Here is a 20,024-nt window from a genome sequence, read left to right as displayed (position 1 = left end):
AAACATCAAAAGCATAGAAATACTTCTAGAATAAGCTATTTTAACCTCTGATACTTGTTTTATCAATCAATTATTTTCAGCTTAGATTTGAATTCATTTTTGGTACACTTGATGTGAGTAACATACTATGTTATAATAATTGGTTCAGGCCTCTGTGGCACACACTTTAATCATTCTTTTTCTATTTGTTTATGTATTACATTCAATTATTTTTTATAACGATTACATTCTTATGCTCCTTGTAGTTTGTAGGAGCAAGAGTTCGAGGATGCTAATGTGGAATCAATTGTCGCTCCCACTTGCAGACAAAAAAGATTTAGCAATAGACTGAGGAAGAAGACAAGGAAGAACATAGTGGAGAATGGGAAGGAAAAGGTAGAGGAGAACACTAAGAAGAGGAAGGTGGAGCAGAACACAACAGAGAAGGGAAGGAAAAGGTGGAGAAGAACACTAAGAAGAGGAAGGTGGAGTAGAAGAAGGAGATGGCTCAGAGGGACAGGAAGGTGAAGATGGTTGCAAAGATGAGGGGAAAAGAAACAGTAAGGGGAAGAGGAAGAGGAAGCAAAAGTAGTGGGGGTAGGGAAAGAGGACGGGGTAGGGGTAAGGGTAGAGGAACAGGAAGTGAGGTGAGGACCTAGTGCACTAGCAAGTGCAAGGTACTTTTAATTCCTATTCTACTATTTGAATTCTATTGTTGCGAGAATGTACTGCTTAATGTTATTTTAGGTTTACTGTTAAGGCATTCTTATTCCAATTCCACTGTTAATAACTTAATACATTATGTGCAACATGTTTTCCACTTAAAATATTTTCAGTTTTGTGAAGTTCAAATTTTATAAGGATTATTTATTTTTTGCATTTTGTGGGTTCAATAGTTTCACATCTTGTGTTCATTCTCTGTGTTCATTAAATCATGGCTTGGTTTGTGTATTTGGGGAGGACTACTGAAAGTAATACTGAATTCTGCCAGCAAAATATATTTTGTTGTCTTTCTTCCGTACTACTTTGAGTTGCCCTTCACAATTTTTCACAAAGCTATGCAACAGTACTATCGTTTCAAATGTTGGGATTTGAGGCTTTCAAAAGGTTTATGTTTTTATATTCATTTTTGTGGTTTCTAATATCTAGTTTAAACTGTTTTGATTGAAATTCCAATGTTACAGATCAAAGATTTAATAAGTTATGTGTTTGTCATTTTCAATTCAAAATGTTAAAGCATTATGAATTCATTTGAAATTGTATGTTGCTTTACTTTAGTTCAGTTGAACTATCTAAATTCCACATCTTCAAAATGAAGGTTAACTTTCATTTTAACTAATTTTGAAATTCATGTCAATTTGTAAGTTTGAGATTTTCAAAGTAAGTTTTGTGCATCCCCTATCCACCACCCCCATGGCCAATACTTTTTGGGGCCACCATACTATGTTACATACAGCTGCATTTACTACAATCAAGTCACCAGAATTTTCCTTCATGGGACTATATTTCTCATTGTCAATCCATTCAATACACCACCTTCTATGCAGATCTAGACACGATGCATTCCATTCATTCCCACCCGTTCTGGTGTTTTGCATCAGTTGGGAGTGGATACATGGAAGGATATTTAAATCTATCAGCTGCGCTATTATAAATATACTGTTCATTTCAATCTATCAGTAGCGCTATTTAAAATATACTATTAAGGGTTGCGATTTCACTTCCAATGTTGTGCTTAGCGGGTTATGAAGTCCTATGGTTGAGTTTTGGTCCAAGGTAAGAAAAACTTGCCATTTAATTTCACGTTCATACCAAATTTTTAGGTTCTCACATTTACCATTTTTAAAGATGCATGTCAACGTGTTTCCAACAACAAAACCTTTCTCTGTCCATATATCTCTGGTATCATAAACCTTTTGTACTATATATAATGAATTAATTATAGCTGCATGCACTAAAAATATGTTGGTTTTCCATTGCAGATTGTGACTTTGTGTTTCCCTTGAATTCATGACCATTTTAGATACTGATGTCTTACTCTACCCACGCACATTGAGTTGATTTCCTACTAGCATTTGATACCATATCGGTTAGTGGGAGATTGTAAGTGTTGACATATCAATCCAGTTTGTTATTAGTGACAAATACTTATTTAGATTGTAAGTATCTACCAAACTTATTGTATAGTTAACAATGTTTACCAAGCATTTTAGTCATCACCAAGTTCTACAATTGCTACCGAGTCTTTTGGACAGATTTTAGTGCATGTCAAGAAGTAACAGTTAACGAGAAGATCATCAATGTAAATCGAGCATCTCGGTGTATGCCAAGTTTACCAATGCAAATCGATTTGTGCAGTGCTTACCAAGTTTGCAGTTGAAGTAATGTGAGTCTAGTGTTAACCGAGCTACTCTATGTTAACCAAGTGATTCATTTTATACTAAGCTTGTAGTGGAAGCATTGACCGAGCCAAGTAGTGTCAATCAAGTGATTCAGTTTATGTGTTGAGTTACGCAGTATTCACCGAGTCACTAGTGCAGACCGAGTTCAAGACTACTTGGAAGTGATTGGTATGGACCAAGCTTCTACGTCTACCGAGTGCATGATGATGCCAAGCATTGATAGTGGATGCCGAGTATCAAAACCTCACTGAGTTAGTCTTTAGAACCCAAGTGTCTTCATTTGGGCTGACTTTTTAATATTTGTGTAAACTTGCATTGTGGCCAACTTTGTAATTGTATAATTAGATTGGTACATATATGTAATGTGTTGTATAATATCTAAATGTGAAAAAGAGTGAAATGTGATGAAATGCAATGCAATGTAATCAAATGTAAGAGAAAAACAAGAGAATTACAAAGGCTACAATAGTATAAGGAGTAGCAAAGACATATCTATAACATCAAGGTGATTTGTATAATAAGGAATCTGATTCATCAAACCAAGTTACAGTTAAGAGATTAGCTATTGCTTCATCCTAATAGGTGGATCAGTCAAATCCTCTAACAATGTTACCTTATAGTCTTAAGAAAATCTCTTTATCGAGTGCATAATTTATTGTATGTTCTTATATCCTCTGACAAGGTGGACCTAGTAGTCCTTATTGCTCCTAATAGGGCAAATCATCAGAAGTGATCATTGTAAGCCTTAACTAGCCAACTTTATATCACAGTACTCAATTTTGTGGGTATCATCCCCACCCCAATTTTACTTTCTATTTGAAAGGTTTTTGGGTCACTAAATCTATGTGTCAAAGTGTTATGAATATTTTCATAGTTATAGTTTCTTATGCATGCAATTAGATTAGATTATATGCTAATTGGATAATTGTAGTTAAAAATTTTTAGAGTTAGTGATTCACCCCTACCCTCTCATTAACTTAGCCTTTTTGAATATTTCAAACAATTGGTGTCAAGAGCATTTGTGGTTCTCAAGAGAAAGTTTAATAGTGTGAGAAAAGATCAAAGGCCATGGAGACTTGACAAGGCTATTAACAATGAGAAGTTGGATTTGGAAATGGCTATTGCACAACTCAAAAAAGAAAAGGAGAAATTGAGAAACTCTCCCAATCCTTGAAAAGAAGAAAGGATCTTTCAATTCAAATGAATGATCATCTCTACATTGAAGCAAGAATTGAAGACTTCCATCCATCAAGCAACTCAGATGAAAGAAATGATGCAATCAAAGCACTCATGGAAAGGAATGGTTCACCACAAGAAGAAGTGAGAAAGTTGAGAAGAGAGAAAGAAATTTAGTTAGTAAGGCTATGTGAAGTCATGGAAGAGAAATTTTTTTTAAAAAAGTAGAAATGAAAGGAAAAGATAATGGGATTCAACATCTATCCCTTCAGGAGACTGACTTCATTAATCATCTTACTAATGAAAATGAAGAAATCATGAATATGAGATTTGAAAATGAAAGATTGCAGAATGATCTAAATTTTGAAAGGCAACTAAATGAAAGAATAATGAAATCCTAAGTAGACATGAATCAATTGAATGAAAAAAATCTCTATAGACAAAAGGGAAAAGAAGGAATTGGATACAAAGAAGAAGGTGAATCTTCTAAACAAGGAGCTCAAAAGAATTAAAGACCTACTTGCAATCACTGTGGTAAGATAGGTCATACTTTAAGAAAATGTTGGAGCAATGGAAAGGGAAAATTAAATGGAAAATGTTACAATTGTAATCAACATGGTCATAAGGATAATGAATGCAAAGAGAAACCAAGATTTGACGGAAAATGTCACAAATGTAAGAAACATGGACACAAGTCATCAGAATGCAAAACCAAGGTATTGAATCGAGCAGAACAAATTGTGAAAGCTATATTTTGTTGGGATTACAACACCTAGTGTAGATGTCATTACTGTGGAGAATTTGGACACATTGAAATGAATTGTGTAAAACATCATATGAGAAAAAGAGATACTACAAAAAGATTTTTTATTTGTACATAAATTTATCATCTTGCCAAGAACTGTATGAATACTAGTAGAATTGAAGATGAAAGGAAGGCAAATGATGATAACATCTAAAAGTAGATGAGACAACTATGGGTTCCTAAGTCTACCAAGAATGCAAGTCAAAACAATGATGATCAAGTCACTCAAGAAGTGGGTGACTTTACTATTTCTACTTAGGTTCTCAAGGACAACTAGAACTAGGCTAACAAAGAAGTCATCAAAATTAGTTCCAATTGAAAGAACAAAAGATCCTTATCTATTTTTAAGATTCAAAGGGATCACCTAGTGAAAGGATATTAGTATCTATCGAGTTATTGACTCTACAGAGTGAGGTCAGGAGTAATTGAACTTTGTATGGTTACCGAATAATGGAAGACTCTACCAAGTGATCAATGCAAGTGAAGTGAAAGATAGTTTGTTAACATGATATTAATCAATCTAAATTTTGTACTAACCATTTATGGAAAAATTTTGATAAAAGGAATGGAAATGAAGTCATTTTTATCGTGAAATTCTTGAGAGCTATTGTGAAGTGTGATTTTCAAAGCATCCAAGCAATTTGAGCAAATTGTTAGCGAAAGATTTTGAAATTTCTCAAACCCTACCAAGTGAAGATTGCATCTAGCAACAACAAAGAAAAGAAAGGTTCAGACATGCTAGTTCGTGGTGAAGAATAGAAGGCACTGGACTTCAAGATCACTCTTGCAATCGCCAAAACCCTAGATCCAAGTGGAGTGCAGTCTCAAATCCCTCCAAAGATACTGTTAATAAATGATATCTGTACTCACTTCAAATGTGTTATACAAGACATTGGTGCTTTGGAAATGGATGATGCCCTAGATAAAATATGTGTAAATGGAGTTTTGAAACCCAAACACCAATGCATCAAAACCAAAGGGTTAACTCACATTTCTCACATACCTCATGAATTCCAAGTAAAATGGATTAGGTTTATTCTTAGTTGAGTGCATAATGGGCAATTATGGTTAGAAAAACTAGTATTGATCACAAAGAAGATAATTCATCGGATTACTAGTCTCCCAATTTTGGGCAAAGCTAAGATGACCAAAACCCTAGGTTAGGCCGAACTTGAAAAGAAAACCCTAGTAGAATGGGACAATAGAGGAATGGAAGTTAGCAATGTCATGGACATGGAATTGAAATTCAAAATCCACATTATTGCACACAAGATTTATATCTTGAGGAGGTTAAATAGTTTGTCATGTGAAGTAGTTGACTTTGCATTCAAGGTAGTAAAGAACAACCTTTCCTTTGACCTTGCTAACCTACTATTTAGATAGTTCAACAAGAACATGGAAAGCATTTGGACATCAATGAATAACCGATGTAAGTTTGGTTCTCTATTGACATGCTTATTCTTTTATGTTTCAATTTTTTTCCCTTCAAAAGGTTTTGTTGTGTGGAGAAAAGATGTTCTAGTACTGTATCAAATCAATGAGTATATTGCTGAAATAGGTGAAAACTACAATAGTATCATAGAAACCTAATTTTGATGTTTTCAAGGAGAAAATGAACAATAGATTCTAGATTCCCAAAAAGTTAGTTGAAGACTACACGGATGATGTTTGTTTCATGGTGGATAGTAATAAAGTATACACTCAAGCAGTCAGGCCTAGAATTGCATGGGTAAAACCTATTGGATATGAGGTTAATATTGATGAAACCAAGGACATAATTGAAGCACTTGTAAATGAACCAGTTGATCCTAAGGCTGCATATTTTGGCACCTATGATGAAGCCAAAGCTAGGATAGAACTAGAGATGAAGCTCCCTTAGGTGGTAAGAAAAGGCAAGAAGAGAATTACAAAGTTGAAAAAAAGTTCTACTCTCTTCTTAACAAAGGAAAAAGGCGAGGATGAAGATATAGAGGATGATGAAGAGTTAGAGGAAGAGGAACCATTGAAGAAGAAGGGCAAGGTAATCATTACCAAGCCAGCCAAGCCATCCAGTACTATGTTTACCAGGAGATCAAGGAAGAAAGGAGGAGACATTATATTTAGCAAACCTTCACCAACCTTCCAAAACATGTTGAAGGAAATAGATGTTGGAGCTGGCATAACAAACTTTAAGGCATTGAAATATAAAATTAGGATTGATGAATAATAGAAGAAAATAAAAGATCTGGTGATGGGTAAAATGTGTGAGTGGAAGTGCTCTCTTGACCAACTTACTTCTTAGATTCCTAATGTTTTGATAGAAACGATCAAGCCAAGATTGAAATTTTCCATGCAAACTATGAAAGATATTAATGAGAAAACCTTGAGGCAGCTTTTACCAAGCATAATAGACAAGGAGATAAAATAATTCTTAAAAAGAAGAAGAAGAAGTTAACTCTCAAATTTAACACTTTTCTGGTTCTCATGAATGATATTGAGCATGTTGTAAGAAATGGTATGAGCACATGGAAGAATATGATCTATCTTCTTCATAAACTAAGTGACTTCCATGTCAATGTAGATGATAACAATGATGATAAAAAGGATAAGGAAGATAATGATGAAGAGCCAACACATTTTGATAATGTAGAAGATGAAGAAGATCAAGATGATGAGGAAATTGATCCAGTTAAGATAGTTGCAATAGTTATTGCCTCACTTCCTCACTTTCCAAGAAAACCAGTGAAAACATCAGGTGTGAAGATAGCTTCATTAGGATTGATTGTGACTACCAGTATTAATACAAACATCCAATCACTCTTTGCTCCAATTCAACTCAACACATCATTGACTGAAGTGACTTCCACTTCATCTACCGAGCTACAGACTATTCTATCTTCTACCATGTTTGACACATCAATTTTGAACGCATCCATGGTTGATACACCTTTTTTGAATATCTCAATTTTGGATTCTTCAGGTACTTCTACTAGCATTTCTACTATAAGTGCAGGATCAATTATTACAGCTAGTCCTATTATGTCTACAATTATTTCTATTCCTAGTAAACAAGCAATAAGTGCAAAGACAGTTGAGACAAAGGGTCAGCTGAGCACAAAGTTTTTGGGAAAAGGAAAAGAGGTGAAGGAATAAATATAGCTATATGAGGAAATTATAATTCCTAAATGGGACATTTCCCAACTTATTCTAGACCAAATGCAAACATTTGGTGAAATCCTCCAAAAAAATCCAAAAAACAGAGATTAAGAAAGGAAAGGGACAAAGAGTACAAAATTATTGAGGATGCAAAGAACATTTTGGCAAAAGCTATAGATATTGAGGTTGACAATTATCAACCAATTTTGTATTAGCTAGCAAAGGCAGTACAAAAGTTTAATGAAGATATAGATGCACAAGATAAGTTAGTTCAGAAGGCAGAAAAGAAGTTTGATAATAAAGTGTTAGAGATCATTGCTTAGAAAATTGCAATTTATCAAGTAGATCTCTCTACAATTTTGAGTCCTCTAGAATCATCTTGTGCAAATGTATCATCACTTTTTGGTAAGCTATATGATGTTCCCAATTTTACCAAGGAAATAAAAGACAATCTATTTAAGATAGATAAAGAGGCAAGTGCACTATAGTTGTAGCTTGACTGAAGTTCAAGCTCATCTCACTTTAAGAAGATATGGTTTTCGATAGATAAGCGAGCATAATTTCTTAGAGAAGAAGCAAGGGTAAGATCTACATTAGTAGATATTTAGAATATGATTTTTTCCAACATGGATGCACTTCAAAAACATATTGCACACTCTAAAACACTCATCCATGACAAAAATTTCTTTGTAGTAGACCACATGATTCAACTATTAGTAGAAGTGCAGATTACACTTCACAAATGTAAGGTCCTACAAGACAATTGAAATAAAATTTTGGCTATCATACTCCAGGTACATTCAATTTTTTTTTATCTCATTTTGTATTACTATGTAAATATATAGAATAAATATTTGGCATTAAAGTCAAAGGGGGGAGAAAGATATATGTTGTATAAAGATGTAAAAAGTCACGGGGCAACAAATGTAATAAGATGTAAAAACAATGGGGGAGAAAGTTGTGAAAGAAGAGTCTACAATATGTATAGTAGGCATATATTGTATATGGCAAGAAGATGTATAGTATACTTACAAAACCAATTTTGGAAAATCTCAAAAATAGTATACTCTACCAAGATAAGAATCGCAAGGTGATGAATAAATGTATTTAGGAAACTTTTTGGATTCAATTTTGGCTAATAAGTGTTTTTGTCACTAATGCCAAAGAGGGAGATTGTTGTCATATCAATCAAGTTTGTTATTACTGACAAACACTTATTCAGATTGTAAGTATCTACTAAGCTAATTGTATAGTTAATAGTGTTTAAAAAGAATTTTAGTCATCACTGAGCTCTACAATTACTACTGAGTCCTTTGGATAGATTCAGTGCATGCCGAACAATAAAAGTTAATGAGAAGATCAATAGTGTAAATCGAACATCTTAGTATATGTCAAGTTTACCAGTACAAATTGATCTATGCATTGCTTACCAAGTTTGCAGTTGAAGTAATGTGAGTCCAGTGTTAACCGAGCTACTCTATGTTAACCAAGTGGTTCAGTTTATACCGAGATCACAATGGAAGCATTGACCGAGCCAAGCAGTGTGAATCAAGTGATTCAGTTTATGTGCTGAGTTACACAATATTCACTGAGTCACCAATGCAGACCGAGTTCAAGACTACATGGAAGTGATCAATATGGACTGATCTTCTATGTCTACCAAGTGCATGATGATGTTGATCATTGATAATGGATGTCAATTATTAGAACCTCACTGAGTCACTCTTCAGAACTCGAGTGTCTTCATATGGGCCGACTTTGTACTATTTGTGTAAACTTGTATTGTGGCCAACTTTGTAATTATATAATTGGATTGGTATATATGTTTAATGTATTGTATTATATCCAAGTGTGGAAAAGAGTGAAATGTGATGAAATGAAATGCAATATAATTGAATGTAAGAGTAGAAAGAGCAAATTACAAAGGCTACAATAGTATAAGGAGCAACAAAGACATATCTATCATAGCATGGTGATTTGTACAAAAAGGAATCTTATTCAGAAAACCAAGCCGTAGTTCAGAGATTAGCTACTGTTTCATCCTAATAGGTGGATCAGTCAAATCCTCTAACAAGGTAGACCTAATAGTCTTAAGAAAATCTCTTTACTGAGTGCATACTTCATTGTATGTTTGTAAATCCTTTGACAAGGTGGACCTAGTAGTCCTTATTGCTCCTAGTAAGGAAGATCATCAAAAGTGATCATTGTAAGCCTTAATCAACCAACTTCATACTGTAGTACTAAAGTTTGTGGGTATCATCCCAACCCCAGTTTTACTTTATATTGGGAAGGTTTCTGGATCACCAAATCTATGTGTCAAAGTGTTATGAATGCTTTCATATTTACAATTTCTTATGCATGCAATTAGATCAGATTATATGCTAATTGGATAATTGAATTTAAAGTTTTGCAAAGTTACTGATTCAATCCTCCCCTCTTAGTAACTTAGCCTTTTTGAATATTTCCAATAGTATGGTGATGCAAGAGCTACCTAACTCTATATAATGCTTTAGGGAGTTCAAAGAAGAATACATATCACAAAATATTTTTGTTAAGGATACTATTTAGTAAAGTTATGCTAATGGAGTTGTAGGATGGGAAATAGCTTACAACTCACTCTAATATATTAGGTATAGATTCTTGCTTTTGCATCAAGAGTTTGAATTAAAGTGTATTTTTGATGTGCCCCAGCTATCAATCCTAAAAAGACATATAATATATATCCTTTCACTATGGCATTAATATTACAAAAAAATGTGTGAATCATTTATATTTGTTTACTAGAATAAAAATAGAAACTCAAAATTAATATGGGCTAAAATCTTAGAGGTGAGTCACCTAGAAGTCTTGGGAGATCACTCATCCATAAAGAGGCACTTTAATAGGTGACATTGTTTAAAGCAACACTTTAATAAGCATTATTGTAATATAAATTTTGTTTATAAACATGTTTCTTATCTGATTGTCACTTAAAATGTCACTTAACAAAAAAGTTTCACTTATACGAATATGACTTGAAAAAATGCCACATTTTTATAAATGACATTTGTATAAGTGACATTGCTACAAGTTATATTTCTTTAAGGGACATTCATATAAGAAACATTTATTTAAGTGTCATTTTGGAAGTGACATATAAATAAGTGACATTTCTTCAAGAACCATTTTAAAAGTACTTACAGAATTAGTCTAACAAACTACCGTTAAGCGACATATGTATAAGTGACATATTCAATTAAGCAATATTACTATAAGCATCACCTAGATCTAATCAGTGATTAGTGGTCCATTTATCAGAGTTGTATAATGTTTTGAGATAGCTAACAAAAACTAGAAGTATACTTCCTAATGGTTTTGTCAAGAAAAGGATATAGTCATAAAAATACAAGCTTCTACTCATGAACCAAAACATGCCTTTTTGTGTAAAATATAGGATGATGATTTTCTAGAATGCATCAAATCAAAGCTCAACATTTTCAACTTCATGAGGCCACCATATGTTTTGATAAAGAATGTTGTTTATATTCTTATTTTTTGTAATGGATTCCCTCGCCATTATGCCTCGAGTTTTTTGATAAATATAAATTATCAAGAAAGGCTTGGCATGATGGCAATTAGGTGTTATGGACTCTCATTGTTTCACATGCATTCTTTCTTGTGAGGAGTAAAGCCACCTGAGAAAATTTTGCAATATTCACTACCAAAACATGATGTGGTTGTTAGACATAGTGTCCCTAATGAACGTGAGTGCAATATGGTTACTCATGATGAAAGCCAATGTTGCAATCTTAAAAAAGCATATGAAAAACCCCTTTGCCCTAAGTTTCATAGAGATATTAGAATGCCTAAAAAAGTTATGAAAGGTTGAATGTCATATGAAACCTTCAAGAAGACATCAAAGAAGCTTATTCTTAATCATCATAGGTCACTCTAGTTGAATGAAGATTATTATCAATGTGTCTTCCATATTCCTAAGAGAAAGGAGGAAAACTTTAGTGATCTTTCTAGTGTACTTGTAAGACCAAATAATATTGTAGAATTGGGTTCCTCTTTGGAAAGAGTAATGCCACCATTGGGACAACCATTGGTTTTAGATCATGCAATAGAATTTGAAAAATGTTTTTCCATGAAACCTTTTGGTTTGTTATGGTGGGATGAAACAGTGCAAACAGTGATCACCATAGGTGAGCCTCAAGGGTAGAAATTTTGAGTATTTTGAGATACCTAATAGAAACCATAATTTTACTTCGTAAATGTTTTATCAAGAAAAGTATATAGTCATTAAAACATAAGATTATATTCATGAACAAAAATGAGTATTTTTGTCTAAAATAAATGATGATGATTTTCTTGACTACATCACATCAAAGGTCAATATAGTGCAAGTGACACCAATGATGGGTTCAGAGAAAGAGAAAAGGAAAATACCACTATGTAACTTTTATTATGATATGGGCTATGATTTGTCTTACATAACCCTACATGTTCTACTACCTGAAACTATACTTGCAACCATTGATTCAACCTTAGAGGTGTGTAATGATTATGACATTTCTCCCTCTAAGTGGAATGGAGCTATTGAAACAATGACACACAATAATAGAAGTTTTAGGAAAGCTTCCAAGATCAAACTTGAAGTTTCTTTTACTGAGGTGAATGGGGTATTTGAAAATAAGAAAAAATTTTATTTACAAACATTGGGAAAAATAATTATTTCCAAGCCCAAGGTAACGTTGTTTGATTTGTACTCTGGATATGGTGGCATGCCTAGTGGATTATGTTTTGGTGTTAATCTTTCAAGCACCATCCTTGTCACAAGATTGGCATTCAATTTGAAGGAGGTTGGTTGTAATATTTTGAAGCACAATATTCTAGAAACAAAGGTTTGCAATGAATATGTTGATCATCTATTTGTGCTACTCAGGGAATGGTAGAGATTATGTCTAGAATATTGTCATCATGATGATTGAAAGACAGTAAATTATGGTTGAACACCCCTTAAGACTAAGGAAACTCCAAGATAATACTAACATAATTCTAATTTTGATGTTCAAAAAGGTGAATTTGGAGTAGAGTTCTTGCTTAATGTTAGACATGTTGATCCAACCAAAGATATCAAATATGGACTAGAATTGAAGGTGCATTGAAATGGCTATGATGAGACAGTTGTCATAACATTGCCTTATGTGTGACAAGGCATTGGGTCAAAATGAACATTAATTTTTTTATGGATATTAAATTAATTTGTAACAAAGTACCACATTGTGAAAGATAAACCAACATAAGTCTTATACATGGACAAAGGGCGCTTCTACTCATCACTACACATGTCTTAAGGACTCTCCTCATTCAGATTGGCATGCCAATGATCTAAATATAGCCCTTTATGGTGAGTTACCTCATATTCCCACTATGGGATTTTCTCTTGTTCATTATGTTGTTCCTTCAACTGATGAAAATGAGGACATGATTGCTATTAAAGCTATAAGTAACCTTGTTTACTTAAATTTATTTGTTGTCTTTACTTTTCCTTATGCCCCTAAGGATTTCATTGTCCTTTTTATTTTTGGAAGTGTTGTGGTTCATTGTCTTAGAGACTTCTCAATGAACCTAAACAAGACTTAGGTTATGATCTTCAACTACCTGAAGACCTGTCATCCATACTTCTACTTCTAGAGTGATGAGATTGAGATCACCACATCATATGTGTACCTTGGGGTCAAGTCCTCTGGACCTTGCTTCAATTTGAGACCTATCATCTATCCTAGGGTTACTAAGAGTATGGGCTCCCTTGCCATACTTGAGAGAGAGTACTTTAGACATCACTTTCAGGATGCTTTATCCAAGTTGTCCCTTTTAGACTCCTTGGTCTAACTGATGGGTCTTTATTGCTTTCTAGTTTTGGGACTCTCTCTCCTCGATTCTAAATAAGCTTTCATCGAGTATGTCCAAACCCTATATCTTTGGTGTATTATGAGATGTAATCAATTCACCCACCACAATATTGTTTTTGCCAAGTTTGGGGTCCATCTCTTTAGGTTGGCGACCATTTTTGACTTGATTTGGTTTCTTCATCACTTTTGTGGTTTATACAACTTTACGGGTGACCTTGGTAGTATTACATTTCACATTCAATCTTGTTTCTTCCTTCTTTTGAGAATTCCTCCTTAATTTGTACCCAATACGATCTATATACACATTTAGTCACATGCTTTCTTTGTAGCTTTTTCAACAATTAGATTTGATAATCAAAATTATATTCCCTCCTTTTATTATACTCTTTTTTTAAGGGGGATAGGAAGGATGTTTTTTTTTTCTTGTAGGCTTAGGCTTTTTTCCATTCTTTTGTGATGGGATGAAAGGAACATTGTGCATATGCATCCTATGCAAGTTTAAACCCGTGACATGTTTTGATGGAGAATATTGTTGATATTCCTAAATTATGTAATGAATTCCTTTTCCATTATGCCTTGAGTCATTTGATACATATGAAATATCAAGTAAGGTTCGGCATGATGGCAATTAGGTGTTATAGACTCCCACTATTTTGCATGTGTTCTTACTTGTGGGGAGGAAAGGTAATTGAGAAACTTTTTCTATATCCACTACCAACACACTATGTGGTTGTTAGAGGTGATATCCTTAATGAATGGGAGAGAAACATGGTTACTTATGATGAAAATAAATATAGAAATCTTCAAAAGGCACTTGTTCTTGGGAATTCCATTTCTAACCTTGAATCAGTTTTAAATTCAAAGAGTTGAGATGAAATGGCATATGGGAATGCCCTTCCCCTAAGTTTCAGACATATATTAGAATGCACGAAGAAATTATGAAAGGTTAAATGTCATATACAACCTTTATGAAGACATTAAAGAAGGCAATTCTTTATGATCATAGGTCTCTTTAGGTGAATAAAGATGATTATCAATGAGTCTACCAAAATCCTAAGAAAAAGGGGGATTACTTTAGGGATCTTCCTGGTGTACTCTTCAAACTAAATAAAATTGTGAAATTGGATACCTCTATAGAGAGAGTCGCCATCAGGAAAGCCATTGGTTCTAGATTATATAATAACTTTTGTAAAAGGTTATTCCTTGAAACCTTTTGGTCATTTATGGTATGAAATATTGCCAATTGCAGTCACTAGAGTGGAACCTAATCAGTATAATTCTATAATTTTTTGAGATAGGTGAAAGAAACCATAAGCATACTTCTCAAAAATTTTATCAAGTAGAGGATATAGTCATAAAAATGCAAGCTTCTACTCAAGAACCAAAACATGTCTTTTTGTGTAAAATATAGGATGATGATTTTCTTGAATGCGTCAAATCAAAGCTTAATATTTTTCAGTTTCTTGAGAACAACATATGTTTTGATAAAGAGTTTTTCTTATATTCTTAAATTGTGTAATGGATTTCCTTGCCATAATGGCTTGATTTTATTGATACGTATAAATTATGAAGAAGGGCCTAGCATGATGGTAATTAGTTGTTGTGAACTCCCATTGTTTCCCATGCATTCTTTCTTTTGAGGAGTAAAGCCATCTGAGAAAATTTAACAATATTCACTACCAACACACGATGTGGTTGTTAGAAATAGTTTCCCTAATGAATGGAAGTGCAATATGGTTACTCATGATGAAAACCAATGTTGCAATCTTCAAAAAGCATATGAAAATCCCTTTTCCCTAAGTTTCAACAAGATATTAGAGTGCCTAAAGAAATTATGAAAGGTGAAATGTCATATGGAACCTTCAAGTAGATATCAATGAAGGATATTATTTATGATCATAGGTCACTCTAGTTGAATGAAGATGATTATCAATGTGTCTTTTGAATTCTTAAAAGAAAAGGGGAAAAATTTAGGGATCTTTCTAGTGTACTTGAAAGAGTAATGTCGCCATTGGGAAATCCATCCATTCTAGAGCATTGGATAACATTTGTAAAAAAAAAATGATGAAAACTTTTGGTTGTTAATGGTGTGATGAAATAGTGCCAACTTTGATCACCAGGGCATAGCCTCATGGGTAGAATTTTTGAGTATGTTGAGACAACTGACAAAAAATTAATTTTACTTAGCCAATGTTTTATCAAGCAAATGATACAATCATAAAAACAAGAGCTTCTATTCATGAACCAAAATGAATCTTTTTATCTAGAATATTTAATGATGTTTTTCTTGAATGCATCACATCAAAGTCAATATTGTGCGAGTGTCACCAATGATTGGTTCAGATGAAGAGAAAATACAAATACCACCATGTGAATTTCATTAAGATATGGGCTATGATTTGGCTTACATAACTTTACATGTTATGCCACTTGAAACTATACCCACAACCATTGATTCAACCTTAGAGGTATGTAATGATTTTGATATACCTCCCTCTAAATGGAATCGAGCTATTGAAAGAAAGACACAAAATAATAAAAGTTTTAGGAAAGAATGCAAGGTCAAACCTAAAGTTTCATTTATTGAGGTGAGTGGGGTGTTTGAAAGTAAGAAAAAAAGTGAAACAAACATTGAGAAAAATACTTGTTTCCAAGCCTAAGTTAAAGTTGTTTTATTTGTACTCTAGATGTGGTGGCATGTCTAGTTATTTAGACTAAATAAATTTATGGAATTAGATATCTTAATGGAGAGAGTCACCACCCGAAAAGCCATTGGTTCTAGATTATGAAAGCTAAACCAACATAAGTCTTCTTCATGGAGAAAGTTTTCTTTTGCTCACCACTACATGTCTTAAGGGCTCTCCTCATTTGGATTCACATGCCAATGATCTAAATATAGCCCTTGATGGTGAGTTACCTCATATTCCCACTATGGGGTCTTCCCATGTGCATTATTTTATTCCTTGAAATGATGAAAATGAGGCCATGGTTACTATCAATGCCATAAGTAACCTTGTTGACTTAACTATAGTTGTTGTGTTTACTTTTCCTTCTACCCCTAAGGAGTTTATTCTCCCTTTTTATTTTTGGTGTGTAGTGGTTTATTATATTCATAGACTTTCAATGGCTTTTCCTCCTTTTACGACCTACATCAACTCTCAGTAAACCTAAGAAAGATCAAGGTTTTGGTCTTCAACTACCTGAGGACCAATCATATGCACTTCTACTTCTAGGCTCATGATTAAGAGATCACCACACCATATGTCTACCTTGGGTTAAAGTTATATGGACCTTCCTTCAATTTGAGACTTGCTATCTAGCTTAGGATTAGTAAGGGTATATGATCCCTTGCCATGGTCGAGAGGTAATGCTTCAAACATCATTTACAAGATGCTTCATCCAAGTTTTCCCTCTTGGACTCCTTACTCCTACCTATGGTTCATTATGGATTGTTGGTTTGGGGACCCTCTCTCCTTGATTCTAACTAAGCTTCCATTGAGTGTTTCTATACCCTTTTTTTTTGGTGTATTATCAAATGTCATCGGCTCAATCTCAACAGTATTGTTCTAGCCAAGTTGAGGCCCATCAATTTAGGTTGGTTGCTATTTTTGACCTGATTTGGTTTCTTTATTGCCTTCATGGTTTTTTTTAACTCTATAGGTGACCTTGACAATATTACATTTTAGCTCCAATCTTGTTTCTTCCTTCTTCTAAGATTTCCTCCTCATTTTGTACCCTATATGATCTACATACACATTTAGTCACATGCTTTCCTTGTAGCATTTATTGAGATTTGATTTGATAATCAAAATTATATTCCCTCCTTTCATTACATTCTTTTTTTTAGGGGGACAAGAAGGGTATTTTGGTTTTTTTTTAGGCTTTCATCCATTCTTTTGTGGTGAAATCAAAGGCAAATTATGGTTATGTATCCTATCCAAGTTTAAAGATATGATATGTTTTTATGGAGAATGTTGTTGATAATCTTAAATTATGTAATGAATTCCTTGGCCATTATAAATTGAGTCATTTTATACATATGAATGATTAGGCAAGGTTTGAAATGATGACAATTAGGTGTTATAGACTCTCAATATTTTGCATGTGTTCTTACTTATGGGGAGCAAAGCTATTTGAGAAATTTTTTCTATATCCACTACCAATACACTATGTGGTTGTTAGAGGTGATGTCCCTAATGAATGTGAGTTCAACATGATTACTTATGATTAAAATCAATATTGAAATCTTGAAAATGCACTTGTTCTTAGGATTGTTATTTCTAACCTTGCATCAATTTTAATCTCAGAGAGTCAAGATGAAATGACATATGGGAAATCCATTTTCCCTAAGTTTTAGACATATATTAGAATGCCTAAAGAAGTTATAAAATGTTACAATGTCATATACAAGATTCAAGAAAACATAAACAAAGGCTATTATTTATGATCATAGGTTGCTTTAATTCTATAAAGAAGATTATCAATGTGTCTACTAAATTCCTAAGAGAAATTCATATTACTTTAAGGATCTTTCGAGTGTACTCTTTGGACTAAGAATAAAATTATAAAATTACATACCTCTATGGAGAGGGTCACCATTAGGAAAGCCATTAGTTAAAGATTATTCAATAACTTTTTAAAAAGGTTATTCCATTAAAACTTTTGGTTATTTATGGTATGAAATAGTGCCAATTGCAGTTAGTAGATTTGAACCTCATAGATAGAATTGTATAATGTTTTGAGATAGTTGGTAGAAACCATAATTATACCTCTCAATGGTTTTATCAAGAAGATTATATAGTCATTAAAATACAAGCTTCTACTCATGAATCAAAATAAGGCTTTTTGTGTAAAAAAATGAAATAATGATTTTTTTTAATGCATCAAATTAAAGCTCAATATTTTTCAACTCCATGAGGCCACCATATGCTTTGATAAAGAATATTGTTTATATTCTTAAATTGTGTAATTGGATTCCCTCACCATTATGCCCTAAGTTGTTTGATACAATATGAGTTATCAAGAAAGGCTTGGCATGATGCCAATTAGGTGTTATGTACTCCCATTGTTTCATATGCATTCTTTCTTATGGGTAGTAAAACCATCTGAGAAAATTTTGTAATATTCACTACCAACACATGATTTGGTTTTTAGACATAGTGTACCTAATGAATGGGAGTGCATTATGGTTACTTGTGATGAAAGCCAATGTTTCCATATTCATAAAGCATTTGGAAAATCCCTTTCCCCTAAAGTTTAGAGAGATAGTAGAATTCCTAAAGAAGTTATGAAAGGTTAAATATCATATGCAACCTTCAATAAGACATCAAAGAAAGCTATTCTTTATGACCATAGGTCACTCTAGTTGAATGACAATGATTATCAATGTGTCTACTAAATTCCTTAGAGAAAGGGGAAAAAATTTAGGGATCTTTCTAGTGTACTTGAAAGACCAAATAATGTTTTGGAATTGGGTACCTCTATGTAAAGAGTAATGTCACCATCGGGAAAGCCATTGGTTCTAGATCATGCAATACAATTTGAAAAAGGTTTTTTCATGAATTTTTTTGGTTGTTTATGGTGGGATGAAATAGTTCCAACTATGGCCACTAGGGCTGAGCCTCATAGGTAGAATTCATGAGTATTTTGAGATAGCTGACAGAAACCATAATTTTACTTCACAAATGTTTTATCAAGAAAAGGATACAATCATAAGAACACAAGCTCCTATTCATGAACCAAAATCATTCTTTTTGTCTAAAATAAAAGATGATGATTTTCTTGAATGGATGACATCAAAGTTTAAATATTTTTAGAGTGTTTCCAATGAAGATTTTAGAGACAGAGAAAAGACAAATACCACCATGTGAGTTTTATTATGATATGGGCTATGATGTGACTTACATAACCTTACATGTTCTTCCACCTGAAACTATGCCCACAACCTTTGATTCAATATTAGAGGTGTGAAATGAATATGGTATATCTTCCTCCAAATGGAATGGAGCTATTGAAAGGGGGACACACAATAATAAAAGTATTAGGAAAGATTACAAGATCAAGCCTGAAGTTTCTTTTGAGATGAGTGGGGTTGCTGAAAGTAAGCAACAAAGTGAAGCACACGTTCTTGAGAATGTTATTTATAACTTTGTATCAATTCTAAACTTAGAGAGTTGAGATGAAATGACATATGGGAAATCCCATTACCCTATGTTTTAGATATATATATTAGAATGCTTGAAGAAGTTAACCTTATTAGCAATAAATGTCTTAAGAATCATATCATAGGAATCAACTAAAGGAGTAATCTTAAGATTAGGATTAGAGGGTCACGTGAAATTGGGTAGTAAGTTATCTCATAGTCATTTTTAAAAGATGGGATCTTAGGTAGTTGACTTTGGATAGACTAGTCAATGAGATCAAGATGCATGAGGGATAACAAAGTGGAAGATTCTAGGTTGTTAATATGAAAGGTGTCATTTCTAGTGATAAATCTTGAAAGGTACTTAAATTGGAACAAGCTCAAAGAGTATCATCCTGATCCACTAAATCAAGTTGAGAATCAAACTTGTCAAATGCTACAAAAGACACATCAACTACATTGGTTTGATTAGTATAGGCATGCACAACAAC

At 33.3% G+C, this 20,024-nt stretch overlaps 4 pseudogenes; all 4 read left to right on the top strand.

The window, feature by feature from the left end:
* The first annotated feature begins 482 nt into the window (after window positions 1–482).
* LOC149544358 (DNA (cytosine-5)-methyltransferase CMT3-like) lies at window positions 483–12,689 on the top strand (annotated as a pseudogene).
* A 1,212-nt stretch (window positions 12,690–13,901) lies between these two features.
* LOC149544357 (DNA (cytosine-5)-methyltransferase CMT3 pseudogene) lies at window positions 13,902–14,684 on the top strand (annotated as a pseudogene).
* An 838-nt stretch (window positions 14,685–15,522) lies between these two features.
* On the top strand, window positions 15,523–16,109 carry LOC149544356 (DNA (cytosine-5)-methyltransferase CMT3-like; annotated as a pseudogene).
* Window positions 16,110–17,352: 1,243 nt separating this feature from the next.
* Window positions 17,353–19,023, top strand: LOC149544355 (DNA (cytosine-5)-methyltransferase CMT3 pseudogene; annotated as a pseudogene).
* Window positions 19,024–20,024: the final 1,001 nt, after the last annotated feature.

Source organism: Cupressus sempervirens, chromosome 8 (genome assembly GCF_028749045.1).
Source record: "Cupressus sempervirens isolate cs-2001-9-10 chromosome 8, ASM2874904v1, whole genome shotgun sequence".
Classification (NCBI taxonomy): domain Eukaryota; kingdom Viridiplantae; phylum Streptophyta; class Pinopsida; order Cupressales; family Cupressaceae; genus Cupressus; species Cupressus sempervirens.
The sequence above is the reverse complement of the archived record's forward strand: the minus strand, read 5'-3'. Positions and strand labels throughout refer to the sequence as shown.